Raw genomic sequence first — 14,670 nt, forward strand, 5'->3', positions numbered from 1 at the left:
AGGAGGGGATGGGTAAACCAGTGCTAATACCTCTAATGTAGTGTAGGAAGGAAAAATACAAGGAGGAGCTCAAAATGCTCCCACGCACCGGCGCAGTAACCTTGTCCAAATACCTAACACAATACTTCATACCCCAATATCCTCACTATACAAAATATGGCAGGTCAAGTACCCAGTAGAATGAACATATTACCTGGTGGTGCGGTGTGTCTTGATTCCCCCAAGCGCACCCGACGCGCATTTCGCCCAAGCTTCCCCCGGAAGCTTGACCCCCCGAGGAAGCTTACGCGAAACGGGCGTCGGGGCCTCCGGACACACACTGGCACCATCGGCTTTTGGGTAAGATGGGCAGAGCCTTGGTTATTTCTATATCCACCTACTTTAGGTTTGACTAAGACTTATATATATGGCGATATGAGGTATATGTATGCACTTTAGGAGCACTATGCACTTTATTAATCAGTCAGTTATGGACCTATGTGCTGCTTATAGCCATTGTTGAGCTATTGCCCCCTCTTTATATCCGAGGTGTTACTTGCAGTGATAGTTGTCTGCCGTACATGTACTATACGTGTCCCTTGTCTGTAATATTTGTCATTTTTATGAGAGTATAATATTCAATAAAATTTGTTACGTTTTTTACATCTTTTTGGGTTCTTTGATACTTTTTTCTGTAGGATTTATTGCATAGTGGAGTTGTTCCCTGTTATTGTTCAGGTCCATTATAGGGTGTTTCCCTAAGAATAGGCTGTACTGATATGCATCAGTGGCATTTGTACCTATAGGAAGGATGAAGCACAGTGCAAGCTGCAATCTGCAAGCTGTGTGCAGACCCCAAGCAGCAGCCGGTGAGGAAGCAAGTGCAGCACACAAGTTGCAGTGGTGAGTAAATTGGCGTCTCTACTGTGGGAAGGGAGAAATGTGAAGGACACCGATGCTTCAATGGCCATGATGCACAGTGTATTTGAGAGGTACCATCAATATTATCTTACATATATGTTTATCCTTAACTGTCACTTGTGGGAGCAGCGCTAATCTCAGTTTTTCCAACACACAGGATAGTCTTCTTACATTATACACTAACAGTGCACTCTTTTGCCAGATCCTTGTTTCTGATCAGAGCATGTGAGCGAGTGAACTGTCACCGTACATATTGTATAGTGACAAGAATCTAATGAGCATACGGCAGAATTGACAACTAATGCATGCTCATATAGAGCAAGGACTTGCCCAGTCCCTGAAACATGCACCACTGATCATGATTTGTGTAAGAGAGGGGGTGGAGGCTGGAGCAGTAACCACAGCCTCTGCCCCCTGATGATGACTCTTTTCATTATTCCAGCAAACACTGAGATTGTCAAAGTGTCTTCAAGGAAGTAGTATTGAAAAAAAGAAGTTAGAGCAGGTAGGGACTTTTTAATTAAAGTATATTAGAAAAGATGCTAGATTATGACACAAATTAGATAAGCATTTAGAATTTTGTTTTACTTCCGGACCACTCCTTTAACCCCTTTCTGACATCAGACGTATTATCTCACCCATGTGCCCAGGGCCCGTATGCCCATGGGCGAGATAATACGTCACAGGCGATCAGCCACGCTCACGGGGGGAGAACGGTTGATCGCGGCTGGGTGTCAGTTGATTCTCACAGCTGACACCCGGCACTAAATGCCAGGAGTGGTCACGGACCGCTCCCGGCACTTTAACCCTCAGAATACTGCGATCAAACATGATTGCAGCATCCCGGAGCCAGCAGAAGGGTTGACAGCCCCTTTGCCTTTGGATTGGAGACCCCGCGGCATGACCCGGTGTCCCGATCGCTGCCATGGAAACCTGATGTCGGACGACATCTGGGTCTCCAGAGCGGAGAGACTTCCTGTCATGCGCAGTGCATGTCAGGAAGTCTCTCAGTGTCACTGTACAGCTTCTGTAGCATGCACATCTGCATGCTATAGAAGTGATCAGCCTGCAGAAAATGAGTGTCCCATAGTGGGACAAAGTATAAAACTAAGAATGAAATAAAAATAAATTGAAATAATTGTAAAAATATTTAAAAAATAATTAATAATAATAATGAAAAAAAAACAATATTTATTCCATCAATAAATAAATATTTGAATGTAAAAAAAACTAAACAATAAAATCACATATTTGGTATCGCCGCATCCGTAACGACCTGACCTATAAAACAGTCCCTAGTTATCCCCTTTAATGAACACCATTAGAATAAAAAACAAGCAAAAAAATGCTTTATTATCATACCACCAAAAAAAGTGGAATAACACACGATCAAAAAGACGGATATAAATAAATGTGGTACCTCTGAAAGCGCTATCGTGTCCCACAAAAAACAAGCCACCATAGAGCTTATATAATAGATTTTATTGTATAAAGCGACAAAACATAAAAAATGATATGAGGTATTGCTGTAATCATACTAACCCAAATAATAAAACTGCTTTATCAATTTTACCAAACGTGGAACGGTGTAAACGCCTCCCCCAAAAGAAATTCATGAATTGCTGCTTTTTGTTTATTCTGCCTCCCAAAAATTGAAATAAAAAGCGATCAAAAAAGTTATGTGCCTGAAAATGTTACCAATAAAATCGTCAACTCGTCCTGCAAAAAACAAGATCTCACATGACTCTGTGGGCAAAAATGTGGAAACATTAACGCTCTCAAAATGTGGTGATGCAAAAACTATTTTTTGCAAAAAAAAATCATCTTTTGGTGTGTGACAGTTGCCAAACATAAATAGTTTGGTTCGCTATAAATAGTAAATCAACCACCCTTATTCACCCCTTAGGGAAAAATAATATAATAAAAAAAGTATTAATTTCAATTTTACCATTAGGGTTAGGGTTGGGATTGGGGTTGGGATTAGGGTTAGGGCTGAGGTTAGGGTTGAGGCTAAAGTTAGGGTTGGAGCTAAAGTTAGGGTTGGGGCTAAAGTGAGGGTTAGGGTTGGGGATAAAGTTAGGGTTACGATTGGGATTAGGGTTAGGGTTACGATTGGGATTAGGGTTAGGGTTGGGATTAGAGTTAAGGTTGGGAGAAGGGTTAGGGGTGTGTTGGGGTTAGGGTTGGAGTTAGAATTGGGGGTTTCCACTGTTTAGGCACATGGGGGTTCAAAGTGCTCACACATCTAGATAAGTTCCTTAAGGGATCTACTTTTCAAAAGGGTGTCATTTGTGGGGGGGGGGCACCCAAACAGGCACCCAAACAGTGGTTTACCTGTGTATACGGGGTATCAGCATACTCAGGACAAATTGTCCATCAACTTTTGTAGTCCCATTTCTCCTGTTGCCCTTGGTGAAATAAAACAAATTGGATTGAAGTAATTTTTTTGTGAAAAAAAAGTTAAATGTTCAATTTTTTTAAAACATTCCAAAAATTCTTTTGAAGCACCTGAAAGGTTAATAAACTACTTGAATGTTGTTTTGAGTACGTTGAGAGGTGCAGTTTTAAGAATGGTGTCACTTTTGGGTATTTTCTATCATATAGACCCCTCAAAGTGACTTCAGTGTGATGTGGTCCTTAAAAAATAAATGGTGTTGTAAAAATGAAAAATTGCTGGTCAACTTTAACCCTTATAATTCCCTAACAAAAAAAATTGGTTCCAAAATTGTGCTGATGTAAAGTAGACATATGGGATATGTTACTTATTAAGTATTTTCTATCACGTGTCTGTGTGATTTAAGGGCATGAAAATTCAAAGTTGGAAAATTGCAAAATTTTCAAAATTTTCGCCAAAGTTCCATTTTTTCCACTAATTTTACCACTATCATGAATTAAAATATGTCACAAGAAAAGATTGTCAGAATCACCAGGATCCTTTAAAACTTTCCAGAGTTATAACCTCATAAAAGGACAGTGGTCAGAATTGTAAAAATTGTCCTGGTCATTAACATGCAAACCACCCTTGGGGGTAAAGGGTTAAGTACTTCCATTTCTCAGGATATATTGTGCCAAGATGAAAGAACACATATGTATTAGCAGATGTCAAAGGTTTATTTACTTGATCAGCTATGAATGAGACCGTTGTGTGGAATCAATACTGTGCTTTGTGTGATTTCAAGCAGTAGTGGTAGAAGACGATGATGGTGATGATGATGACACTTACCAAGAACTACTTGAGGATGAGGTCTGGGTGACAAAATAAATGAGAATAAGGAAAAGGGTAAAATAACAACTTGAGGGTTGCTCTGATTCCTTTCTTTTTCGTAAATGAGCAGGTGATGTTGCTTCATTTGTAGGAAATGGGGCTTGCATTGACTGCCACACATTTTTTTCACAATCTACTTTGATACTGGAGATCACACAGAAAAAGTTCACTTTCAGGAACACCAGAGCTAGCAGAAGAGCCACCTCTCTGCACTGTGACACTGAGCAAATGGTGCCAGCAAAACAACATGTTTTTAATATGGAACATGTGACTTTGGCAGCCAATCACAGAAGACCTGACATGACAACACACACTGTTTCTGATTGCCGATAAAATCATCACCACCAGTCAGAAAGCCGCCGTTACCACATTGTAAAAAGACAGCATGAGAGCGCAGCTATGATCAGAGGTATAAAATTTACCTCTGGTCACTGATGTCAATTGATGGGACTACTGCTCCCATCAGCCGATGCCTGCTGCCACTAATAACAGAGAAAGCAATAGAAGTTGATAGGAGTATTTATCATCAGTCTTTTGTTCTGTAAATAAATAGTTTAAATTAAAATAAAACAGAGTAGGTTCCCCTGTATTTTTGAAAAACAGCCAGTCAAATCTTATAACTGGGTGCTGCAAACCCCAGCTTTCAGCTTCAGCAATGCTGGTTATCATTAATGGAGGGGGTCTCCACACCATATTTTTTAATTCTTTAAAGAAGTAATTCAAAAAAACTGAGTGGCTTCCCCCACAATTTTGGCAATGAGCCTTGCTAAAGCAGACAGCTGGGGGCTGGCATTCTCAGGCTGGTAAGAGGCCATGGATTTTGCCCCAACCATCCTAAAAATAGCATCCCGCAGCCGCCAAGAAAAGGCGCATCTTTTAGATGCACCAATTCTGGCACTTTGCCCAGCTCTTCCCGCTTGCCCTGTAACGGTGGCAAGTGGGGTTAATATTTGTGGGGTTGATGTCACCTTTGTACTTTCAGGTGAGATCAAGCCCACGGATTTGTAATGGAAAGGTATCTATAAGACACCTATCATTACAAATCCTATAGTTATATAGTAAAATAAACACAGCCAGGATAAATACCTTTATTTGAAATTAAACAAAACACTTTTACTTTTTTATTTAAAAATAACAAACACAGTTATACTCACCAAACGCCTAATTTCACCAAGCCCTTCATCTTCTGTGATAAAACAAAAATTAAAAAAAAAGAATATATACATCACTTATCTGTCGTTCTGTCATACGCAGAAATCTATGTCTGTGGGATAAACAGTTTTCAACCTTGACGGTGCCGAGATACGACTATCCAGACTGAGAACCACGGGTGAATGAGCTGCTGCGAGAGCAGCATCAGTGACTAGCGGTGACGCCATCCCATCCAGGTTACTGCTGGTCTTTGAGGCTGTGTTCCCAGCTGGGCTGAACTGTGGTGATCTCAGTGAGATCCCTGCTAGCTCCATGAGAAAGTCTCACAGTGCAGAGGCGAGCTTGCCGCAGTTCAAATTCATAGCAGTAAAATTCTCCAGGTGAACTGCAGAGAACTCACTTCTGCACTGCAAGACTTTTTCAAGGTACTAGTGGGGATCTCACTGAAGTCATTGCAGGTCAGCCCGGCTGGGAACGCAGTCTCAGTGACCGGCAGTAACCTCGATGACTTTCTGGTCTCCGGTGTATACGAAAGACATAGCTGAACTGGAGCGGGTGCAGAGAAGAGCGACCAAGGTTATTAGAGGACTGGGGGGTCTGCAATACCAAGATAGGTTATTACACTTGGGGCTATTTAGTTTGGAAAAATGAAGGCTAAGGGGTGATCTTATGTTAATGTATAAATATATGAGGGGACAGTACAAAGACCTTTCTGATGATCTTTTTAATCATAGACCTGAGACAGGAGCATAATAACAGACGCGGATTCTTTACTGTAAGAGCAGTGAGACTATGGAACTCTCTGCCGTATGATGTTGTAATGAGTGAGGGGACTGGAAAAGTATAATGTTACAGGGTATATATACTAGATTCCTTGTTATTTTGTTGATCCAGGGAACTAGTCTGATTGCCGTATGTGGAGTCAGGAAGGAATTTTTTCCCCAGTGTGGAGCTTACTCTTTGCCACATGGGTTTTTTTTTCCTTCCTCTGGATCAATATGTTAGGGCATGTTAGGTTAGGCTATGGGTTGAACTAGATGGACTTAAAGTCTCCTTTCAACCTTAATAACTATGTTACTATGTTACTAAATCAGTCCACCAAAATTTGAACTCCAAAATGGTGCTCTTCCCTTTTCAGGTTTGCACTGTGCCTCAAAAATCCAGCATACTCAGGAGAAATTGCACAACACATTTTAGGTCCCATTTTCTCCTGTTGCCCTTGTGAAAATAAAAAAAAATGGCAAAATGAGATTTTTTTTATTTTCACCGCTCTGTTATAAACTTCTGTGAAGCACCAGGGTGTTCAAGGTGCTCACCACTCATGTAGTTATGTTTCTTGAGGGATCTAGTTTCCAAAATGGGATCACATGTGATGGGTTTCCACTGTTTAGGCACATAAGGGGCTCTCCAAACACAACATGATACCTGCAGACCATTCCGTCAAAATCTGCTTTCCAAAATGTCACTCCTTTCTGAGCACGGCCGTACGACCAAACTGTAATTTTTCACCACATATGGGGTATCTCCGTATTCAGGATAAATTGCTCAACATATTTGGGGCCTATTTTCTCCAGTTTCCGTGTGAAAAAAATGAGACTAAAAGAATGTGTTTGTGGGAAAAATGTGATTTTTTTTCATGCCTCTCTGTTATAAACTTCTGTGAAGCAACTGTGGATTCAAGGTTCTCAGTACACTTCAAGATAAGTTCCCTGAGGGGTTAAACAATTCTATCCATTATTATTATATAGAATAGCACATCCACATTCTTAAAACAAAATCTCAAACCCATGATAGGGATTGAGTGACAAAGAGATCCATAAAAAAGCATATTTTATTAAATATCAAATCTGTTAAAATACAAAGAATACAGTAAGCAAAAATATCAAATAGGGGACACTAGGTGAATCAAAGTAAGGAGTATGGATATACTGAGCAGGGAGGTATAATTGTAATAATATTTTAGTACTGTAACTATAATCTTCTGAACGTATCCTTATAACAACAATCTGGCATTATTCATAGTCGGAACTTTTGTACTATTTAAAAGTAGACACAAGAGAATATAAGATACTACTTGTGAGGAAAAAAACTATTATGATAAAACATAACCTAGAAGACAGTCCTCAAGGTGCTGCACAGGAGTCTTACACAGGTACACAGCCAAAAAAGAAACAATGATGTTATGTGATATGTGTGTAAAGTTTCTTTGTGGGAACAAAAATTCCTCCCAGACTTAAAGATATAGATAAGGGATATGTACTTTACCTTGTGACTGTGGTTAGTGTGCCAGGACAGAGTGTTCACCCAGGTGTCCCCTCACTCTGACGTTTCGCCACCAGTTTCTTCCAAGGGCGTGTCAGGGTGAGGGGCAGCTTCATTTTTCAATATTGCTCGAACCAATCAGTGAGGTGGGTAGGATCGCGCTGTCCATGATGTAAATGGTGCATTTTTATCACACTCAAAACCATTTAAATTCAGTAACATCATAAAGGCATCAGTCTGCCTTATGAACACCTCCGCTTTCATTATTTCGCAACCATTGTGCACACACCCCCTTTTCAACACATGGGTATTGAGAGGTCCCACCCCTCATCCTCATTCACAACTAATTTTACCATCAGTATTTCCACTTGCAACTTTTCTCAACATTTGTCCCTTGTTTATTTAGTTATTTTCCTACATATTCTTTTTATATCAGTTTCTCCTCACATTTAGTTCACCTCACCTCCCTCACCTCATATCACACCAGGATAAGGAAAAGTATTTTACCTTAATAACCTTATTCATTTCCCCAGCACATTATAAGTAAGTTTAATCACAGCAAGATTCACAGAGACTCAACACATTCTATTACCGACTCTCCACTCTAGTCTACGGTCACCCAATTTCCCCGATACTGCCCACACATCCTATTGTGAGCACGCTGATGTCCAGATGGTGTGCATGCGCTGTCTTCCTTACCTCATGGACTTCCAATGATGCTCAACAACTGATGCGCTTGTGTTCCATGCTTGCCTGCCAGTGAGTGTCTCCAGAAAGACCTGACCTTATGAGGAGGGTGGCTGCATCGTGAGCAGCTTACATCATGGATAGCACAATCCTGCCCACCTCACTGATTGGTTCGAGCACCATTGAAAAACGTAGCTGCCCCTCACTTTGACATGCCCACGGGAAGAAGCAGGTGGTGAAACGTGCGTCGGGGTGATGTGAACCCTGACTGAACACTCTGTCCTGGCACACTAACCATAGTCACAAGGTAAAGTACATACCACTGTTTTGCTGCAGTCATTCTATCTATATCACTTATGTGTTTTTAAGTCTGGTAACCATTTTTGTCCAAAAACTCGATGTGAATACTTTTCTGCCCAATGATGACAGAAGTATTCTGGGAGTGATACCTTTATTGGCTAACCAGAAAATAATATGTTTGCAAGCTTTCAGAGCACAGAGGCTCCTTCTTCAGGCAAGATTACAGATAGATTAATAAGAAAAAAGCACAACATTTAAAGAACAGTACAGCAGGACATTTGTTAGGGGTGGGAAGTGTGAGCAGTCCATACATAAGCCAAGATAATCAAATTAGGCATTTTCTTACTGTTTTCGTACTGTTCTTTAAATATTGTGCTTTATTCTTATTAATCTATCTGTAATCTTGCCTGAAAAGGAGCCTCTGTGCTCTGAAAGCTTGCAAACATATTATTTTCTGGTTAGCCAATAAAGGTATCACTCCCAGAATACTCCTGTCATCATTGGGCAGAAAAGTATTCACATCGATTTTTCTGGCTAACACGGTACCACAATTCAATTTGTTATTGTACATCATGTCCAAAAACTGAAACTTTACACACATCACTTAACATCAATAAGTGTTTCATTTTTGCCTGTGTACCTGCTTAATACTTCTGTGCAGCACTTTGAGGTCTGTCTTCTAGGTTTTTATTTTATTATAATTTTTTCCTCACAAGTATTATCATATATTATCTTGTGTCTACCTTCATATAGTATTAAAGTTCTGACTATGGATAATGCCAGAGTGTTGTTAGATAAAGACACTTTGATAGGATTACAGTCGGCACTAAAATATTACTACAATTATTCCTCCCTGCTTATTGTATCCATACCCCTACTTTGCTTCATTTAGCATCCCCTATTTGACATTTCTGCTTACCGTATTCATTGTATTTTAACACATTTGATGTTAATTTACCTTTTTATGTATCTCTTTGCTACTTGATCCCTGTTATGGGTTTCAGTTTTTTTCAAGAATGTGGAAGTGGCATTTTAAATAATAATGGATAGTATTGTTTAACTAGTCATGTTTGCTGTTTTAATAACAGATTTTTCCAGTACAATGGATACTAAATCCAAGGAAGATACCTGGCGATCTAAGGCTGTGGATATTTTTAAACATAATATCAATATTGTTTCCCAAGATACCTCCATTGCCATTAAAGAAACAATGCAGGGCTATAAAAAAAAGTCCTCCATGGCAAGATTAAAATCTTGAGGAAAAAACCTCACTTGAGAATTATCTCAGACAAAAGATCATCCCTAGAGGGTTATGAATTCAATTATACCTTATATTTGATTTGGAGGATGAGAGATTAAACCACCAGATAAAAACGATCACTACTTGCTCACTGGATTTTATTAAAATCATTACTGACAAAAATGCAGCCTCACTATGCGAACTAGACATGGAACTGTATTTTTTGAAGAAAACACTAAATAAGGATATGTCAGGAGAATACCTTGACAATAGGGCAGCACGGTGGCGCAGTGGTTAGCACTGCAGCCTTGCAGCGCTGGGGTCCTGGGTTCTAATCCCACCCAGGACAACATCTGCAAAGAGTTTGTATGTTCTCTCCGTGTTTGCGTGGGTTTCCTCCCACATTCCAAAGACATACTGATAGGAATTCTAGATTGTGAGCCCAATCGGGGACAGTGATGATAATGTGTGCAAAACTGTAAAGCGCTGCGGAATATGTTAGCGCTATATAAAAATAAAGATTATTATTAATTGGTATAATGATGTTAATAAGGACATAGATACCGTATTTTTCAGATTATAAGACGCATTTTTTTCCCAAAATTTTTTTGGGGAAATGGGGGTGCGTCTTATAATGCTAATGTATCTTACCGGTACTGTTGCTGCAGGCCACAGGCTGGGATGAGGGGGTTTCTACGGTGCCCGGCGGTGCTTTGGGGGTGTCCGGCGGAGCTACAGGGGGTCTTCGGTGCTGTTGCCCAGTGCTCTGCTGATGTCTGCGCTGCTGCGGGTGCGTGGCCGGTTCTCCCAGATGCTGCTGCAGCTGTCTCCGGTGCTGCAGGGGCCCACCCCGGCAGCTCTATGGTTTCCTGTGTGGTGGACTCCTGGGAAATGGCCGCCGGGCGGGGCGGCACATGAGCAGATGGAGATATCGGTACCGAGATCTCTATCTGTGCATCTGCCGCTCCCCCGGCTATCATTTTACTGGAGTCCACGACACTGGAAATCATGGGACTGTCGGGGCTCTGGCCTTTCACAAAATGTTGCAGAGCCCCAGCAGCACCAGAGATCATTGCAGCAGCACCTGGCAGCGCCGTCTGGACACCTGCAGCACCGGAGACACCAGCAGAGCACAGGGCAGCAGTGCCAGACACCTGAAGCAGGACCGCCGGACATCCCTGCAATGCCGCTGGGCACCAGACACACCCGCAGAGCACCGGGCAGCAGCGCCAGACACCAGCAGCACTGCCGGACACCCCTTCCTCCCAGCCTGTGGCCTGCAGCATCACTCCTGCCTCCTCCAGCAGCGATCCTGGATTCCCACTTCACCACAGCCACCACCCCAGGTAAGCAATAAGACACATGGATTATAAGAAACACCACCATTTTATTTAAAAAAAACTATTTTTTCCTATTTTTCTCCTCAAAATTTGGGGTGCGTCTTATGATCTGGAGCATCATATAAAGCGAGAAATACGGTAAATGGGAATAAGAAATTAGTCAGGGAAAATCTAAGTATCTCCGTGATAGCAAAGACTATGAAAATTGTAGAGTGTATCGATGGCAACAACCCCAAAAAAAATTTCCATGTACCTGGCCGAAGGATATGTCTGACACCTCCATCATTTCGGGAAGTGAAAGTAACCTTTCTGCCAGCGATTCTGAATATCCCAGGGACTCCTACTTGAGAAGTGAAAACGGCCACAAATTTCCTGATATATTTAATATGCAAATTGCCTCTTCAGAGAAAAAGAGGACTGACAAAGAGGATTGACAAGCCAAAGCTGTTATGCCACTCTCCATAAGGAGAAACCTAACCCCCTAGACCCCAGTCAAGAGCATCTCACCTAGCCAAATTAGTTCTCATGCTTCGCACTGACGAGGGCCAACAACCCAAAACACCGTGTCTGTGAATTGAGATACTGATTTGGCTTTTATCCTAAGTCATATTGCACAACTCATTATAGGGTTGATTGTGACTTGTAGGATCGCTACTTTCAAAAGGTAGCGCTATAGAGTTTAAGTCCTCTTTTTCTCTGAAGAGGCAATTTGCATATTAAATATCCCAGAGGAGCATTGCAAATAAGCCTCCTTACCATGACAAGCCAGAGCTGGTATGTCAATCTCCATAAGGTGAAACCTTACCCCTTAAGGTACCTTCACACTAAACAACTTCACAATGATAACGATAGCGATCCGTGACGTTGCAGCGTCCTGGATAGCGATATCGTTGTGTTTGACACGCAGCAGCGATCAGGATCCTGCTGTGATGTCGTTGGTCGGAGCTAGAAGGCCAGAACTTTATTTAGTCGCTGGATCTCCCGCTGACATCGCTGAATCGGCGTGTGTGACACCGATTCAGCGATGTCTTCACTGGTAACCAGGGTAAACATTGGGTTACTAAGCGCAGGGCGGTGCTTAGTAACCCGATGTTTACCCTGTTTAGCATCGTAAAAGTAAAAAAAACAAACACTACATACTTACCTTCAGCTGTCTGTCCCCGGCGCTCTGCTTCTCTGTACTCCTCCTGCATCCTGTGTCAGCGCCGGTCAGCCGGAAAGCAGAGCGGTGACGTCACCGCTCTGCTTTCCGGCCGCTGTGCTCACAGTCAGTGCGGGAAGCAGAGCGCCGGGGACAGACAGCGGTAGGTAAGTATGTAGTGTTTGTTTTTTTTACTTTTACGATGGTAACCAGGGTAAACATCGGGTTACTATGCGCGGCCCTGACAGCTCTCCAGCGACCAAACAGTGACACTGCAGCGATCGACATCGTTGTCGGTATCGCTGCAGGGTCGCTTAGTGTGAAGTCCAGAGCCTCTTACCTAGCCAAATTATTTCTCATGTTTCGCACTGACGAGGGCCAACAGCCCGAAACACCGTGTCTGCGAATTGAGATGCTGATTTTGCTTTAATCCTAAGTCATATTGCACGACTCGTTAAAGGGTTGATTGTGACTTGTAGGATCGCCACTTCCAACAGGTGGTGCTATAGAGTTTAAGTCCTCTTTTTCTCTGAAGAGGCAAATTGCATATTAAATTTCCCAGAGGAGCATTGCACGGCGAATAAGCCTCCTTACCTTGACAAGCCAGAGCTGGTATGTCACTCTCCATAAGGAGAAACCTTACCCTTTAGACCCCAGTCCAGAGCCTCTCACCTAGCCAAATTAGCTTTCATTCTTCCATGCACTGACAAGGACCAACAGCCCGAAACACTGTGTCTGCGAATTGAGATACTGATTTGGCTTTTATCCTAAGTCATATTGCACGACTCATAGTTATAGTTATTAAGGTTGAAGGAAGACTTTAAGTCCATCTAGTTCAACCCATAGCCCAACCTAACATGCCCTAACATGTTGATCCAGAGGAAGGCAAAAAAAACCCATGTGGCTAATAGTAAGCTCCACTTTGGGGAAAAAAATTCCTTCCCGACTCCACATATGGCAATCAGACTAGTTCCCTGGATCAACGCCCTATCAAGGAATCTAGTATATATACCCTGCAACATTATACTTTTCAAGAAAGTTATCCAATCCCCTCTTAACCCCTTTCTGCCATTGGACGTACTATTCCGTAAATGTGGGGTGGGCCCTACTTCCCAAGGATGGAATAGTACGTCCAGCGCGATCAGCCGCGCTCACGGGGGGAGCGCGGCCGATCGCGGCCGGGTGTCAGCTGCCAATCGCAGCTGACATCCGGCACTATGTGCCAGGAGCGGTCACGGGCCGCCCCCGACACATTAACCCCCGGCACACCGCGATCAAACATGATCGCGATGTGCCGGCGGTGCAGGGAAGCATCGCGCAGGGAGGGGGCTCCCTGCGGGCTTCCCTGAGACCCCCGCAGCAACGCGATGTGATCGCGTTGCTGCGGGGGTCTCCTACCTTCCTCCCTGCAGCAAGGCCCGGATCCAATATGGCCGCGGCATCCAGGTCCTGCAGGGAGGGAGGTGGCTTACCAGGTGCCTGCTCTGAGGCATTTGGTAACGCTGCAGCGCTCTTTGACAGGTCGGTGATCTGAAAGAGTGCTGTGCAAACTGTCAGATCACCGATCTGTATTGTCCCCCCCTGGGACAAAGTAAAAAAGTTAAAAAAAAATTTTCCAAGTGTGTAAAAAAAAAAAAAAAAATCCTAAATAATGAAAAAACAAAAAATATTATTCCCATAAATACATTTCTTTATCTAAATAAAAAAAAACAATAAAAGTACACATATTTAGTATCGCCGCGTCTGTAATGACCTGACCTATAAAGCTGTCCCACTAGTTAACCCCTTCAGTAAACACCGTAAGAAAAAAAAAAAAAGAGGCAAAAAACAACGCTTTATTATCATACTGCCGAACAAAAGTGGAATAACACGCGATCAAAAAGACGGATATAAATAACCATGGTACCACTGAAAGCGTCATCTTGTCCCGCAAAAAACGAGCCGCCATACAGCAACATCAGCAAAAAAATAAAAAAGTTATAGTCCTCAGAATAAAGTGATGCAAAAATAATTATTTTTTCTATAAAATAGTTTTTATCGTATAAAAGCGCCAAAACATAAAAAAATGATATAAATGAGGTGTCGCTGTAATCGTACTGACCCGAAGAATAAAAATGCTTTATCAATTTTACCAAACGCGGAACGGTATAAACGCCTTCCCCAAAAGAATTTCATGACTAGCTGGTTTTTGGTCATTCTGCCTCACAAAAATCGGAATAAAAAGCGATCAAAAAATGTCACGTGCCCGAAAATGTTACCAAAAAAAACATCAACTCGTCCCGCAAAAAACAAGACCTCACATGACTCTGTGGACTCAAATATGGAAAAATTATAGCTCTCAAAATGTAGTAACGCAAAAAATATTTTTTGCAATAAAAAGCGT

General features: G+C 42.1%; 1 protein-coding gene across 1 annotated transcript in view; it reads right to left on the bottom strand.

Moving 5' to 3' along the window:
• LOC138650953 (carbonic anhydrase-related protein 10-like) overlaps window positions 1-14,670 on the bottom strand; it is a 1,155,128-nt gene that overhangs the window by 383,801 nt on the left and 756,657 nt on the right. The gene's annotated exons all lie outside the window — the stretch shown is intronic.

The sequence above is a fragment of the Ranitomeya imitator genome, chromosome 10 (assembly GCF_032444005.1).
Source record: "Ranitomeya imitator isolate aRanImi1 chromosome 10, aRanImi1.pri, whole genome shotgun sequence".
Taxonomy (NCBI): domain Eukaryota; kingdom Metazoa; phylum Chordata; class Amphibia; order Anura; family Dendrobatidae; genus Ranitomeya; species Ranitomeya imitator.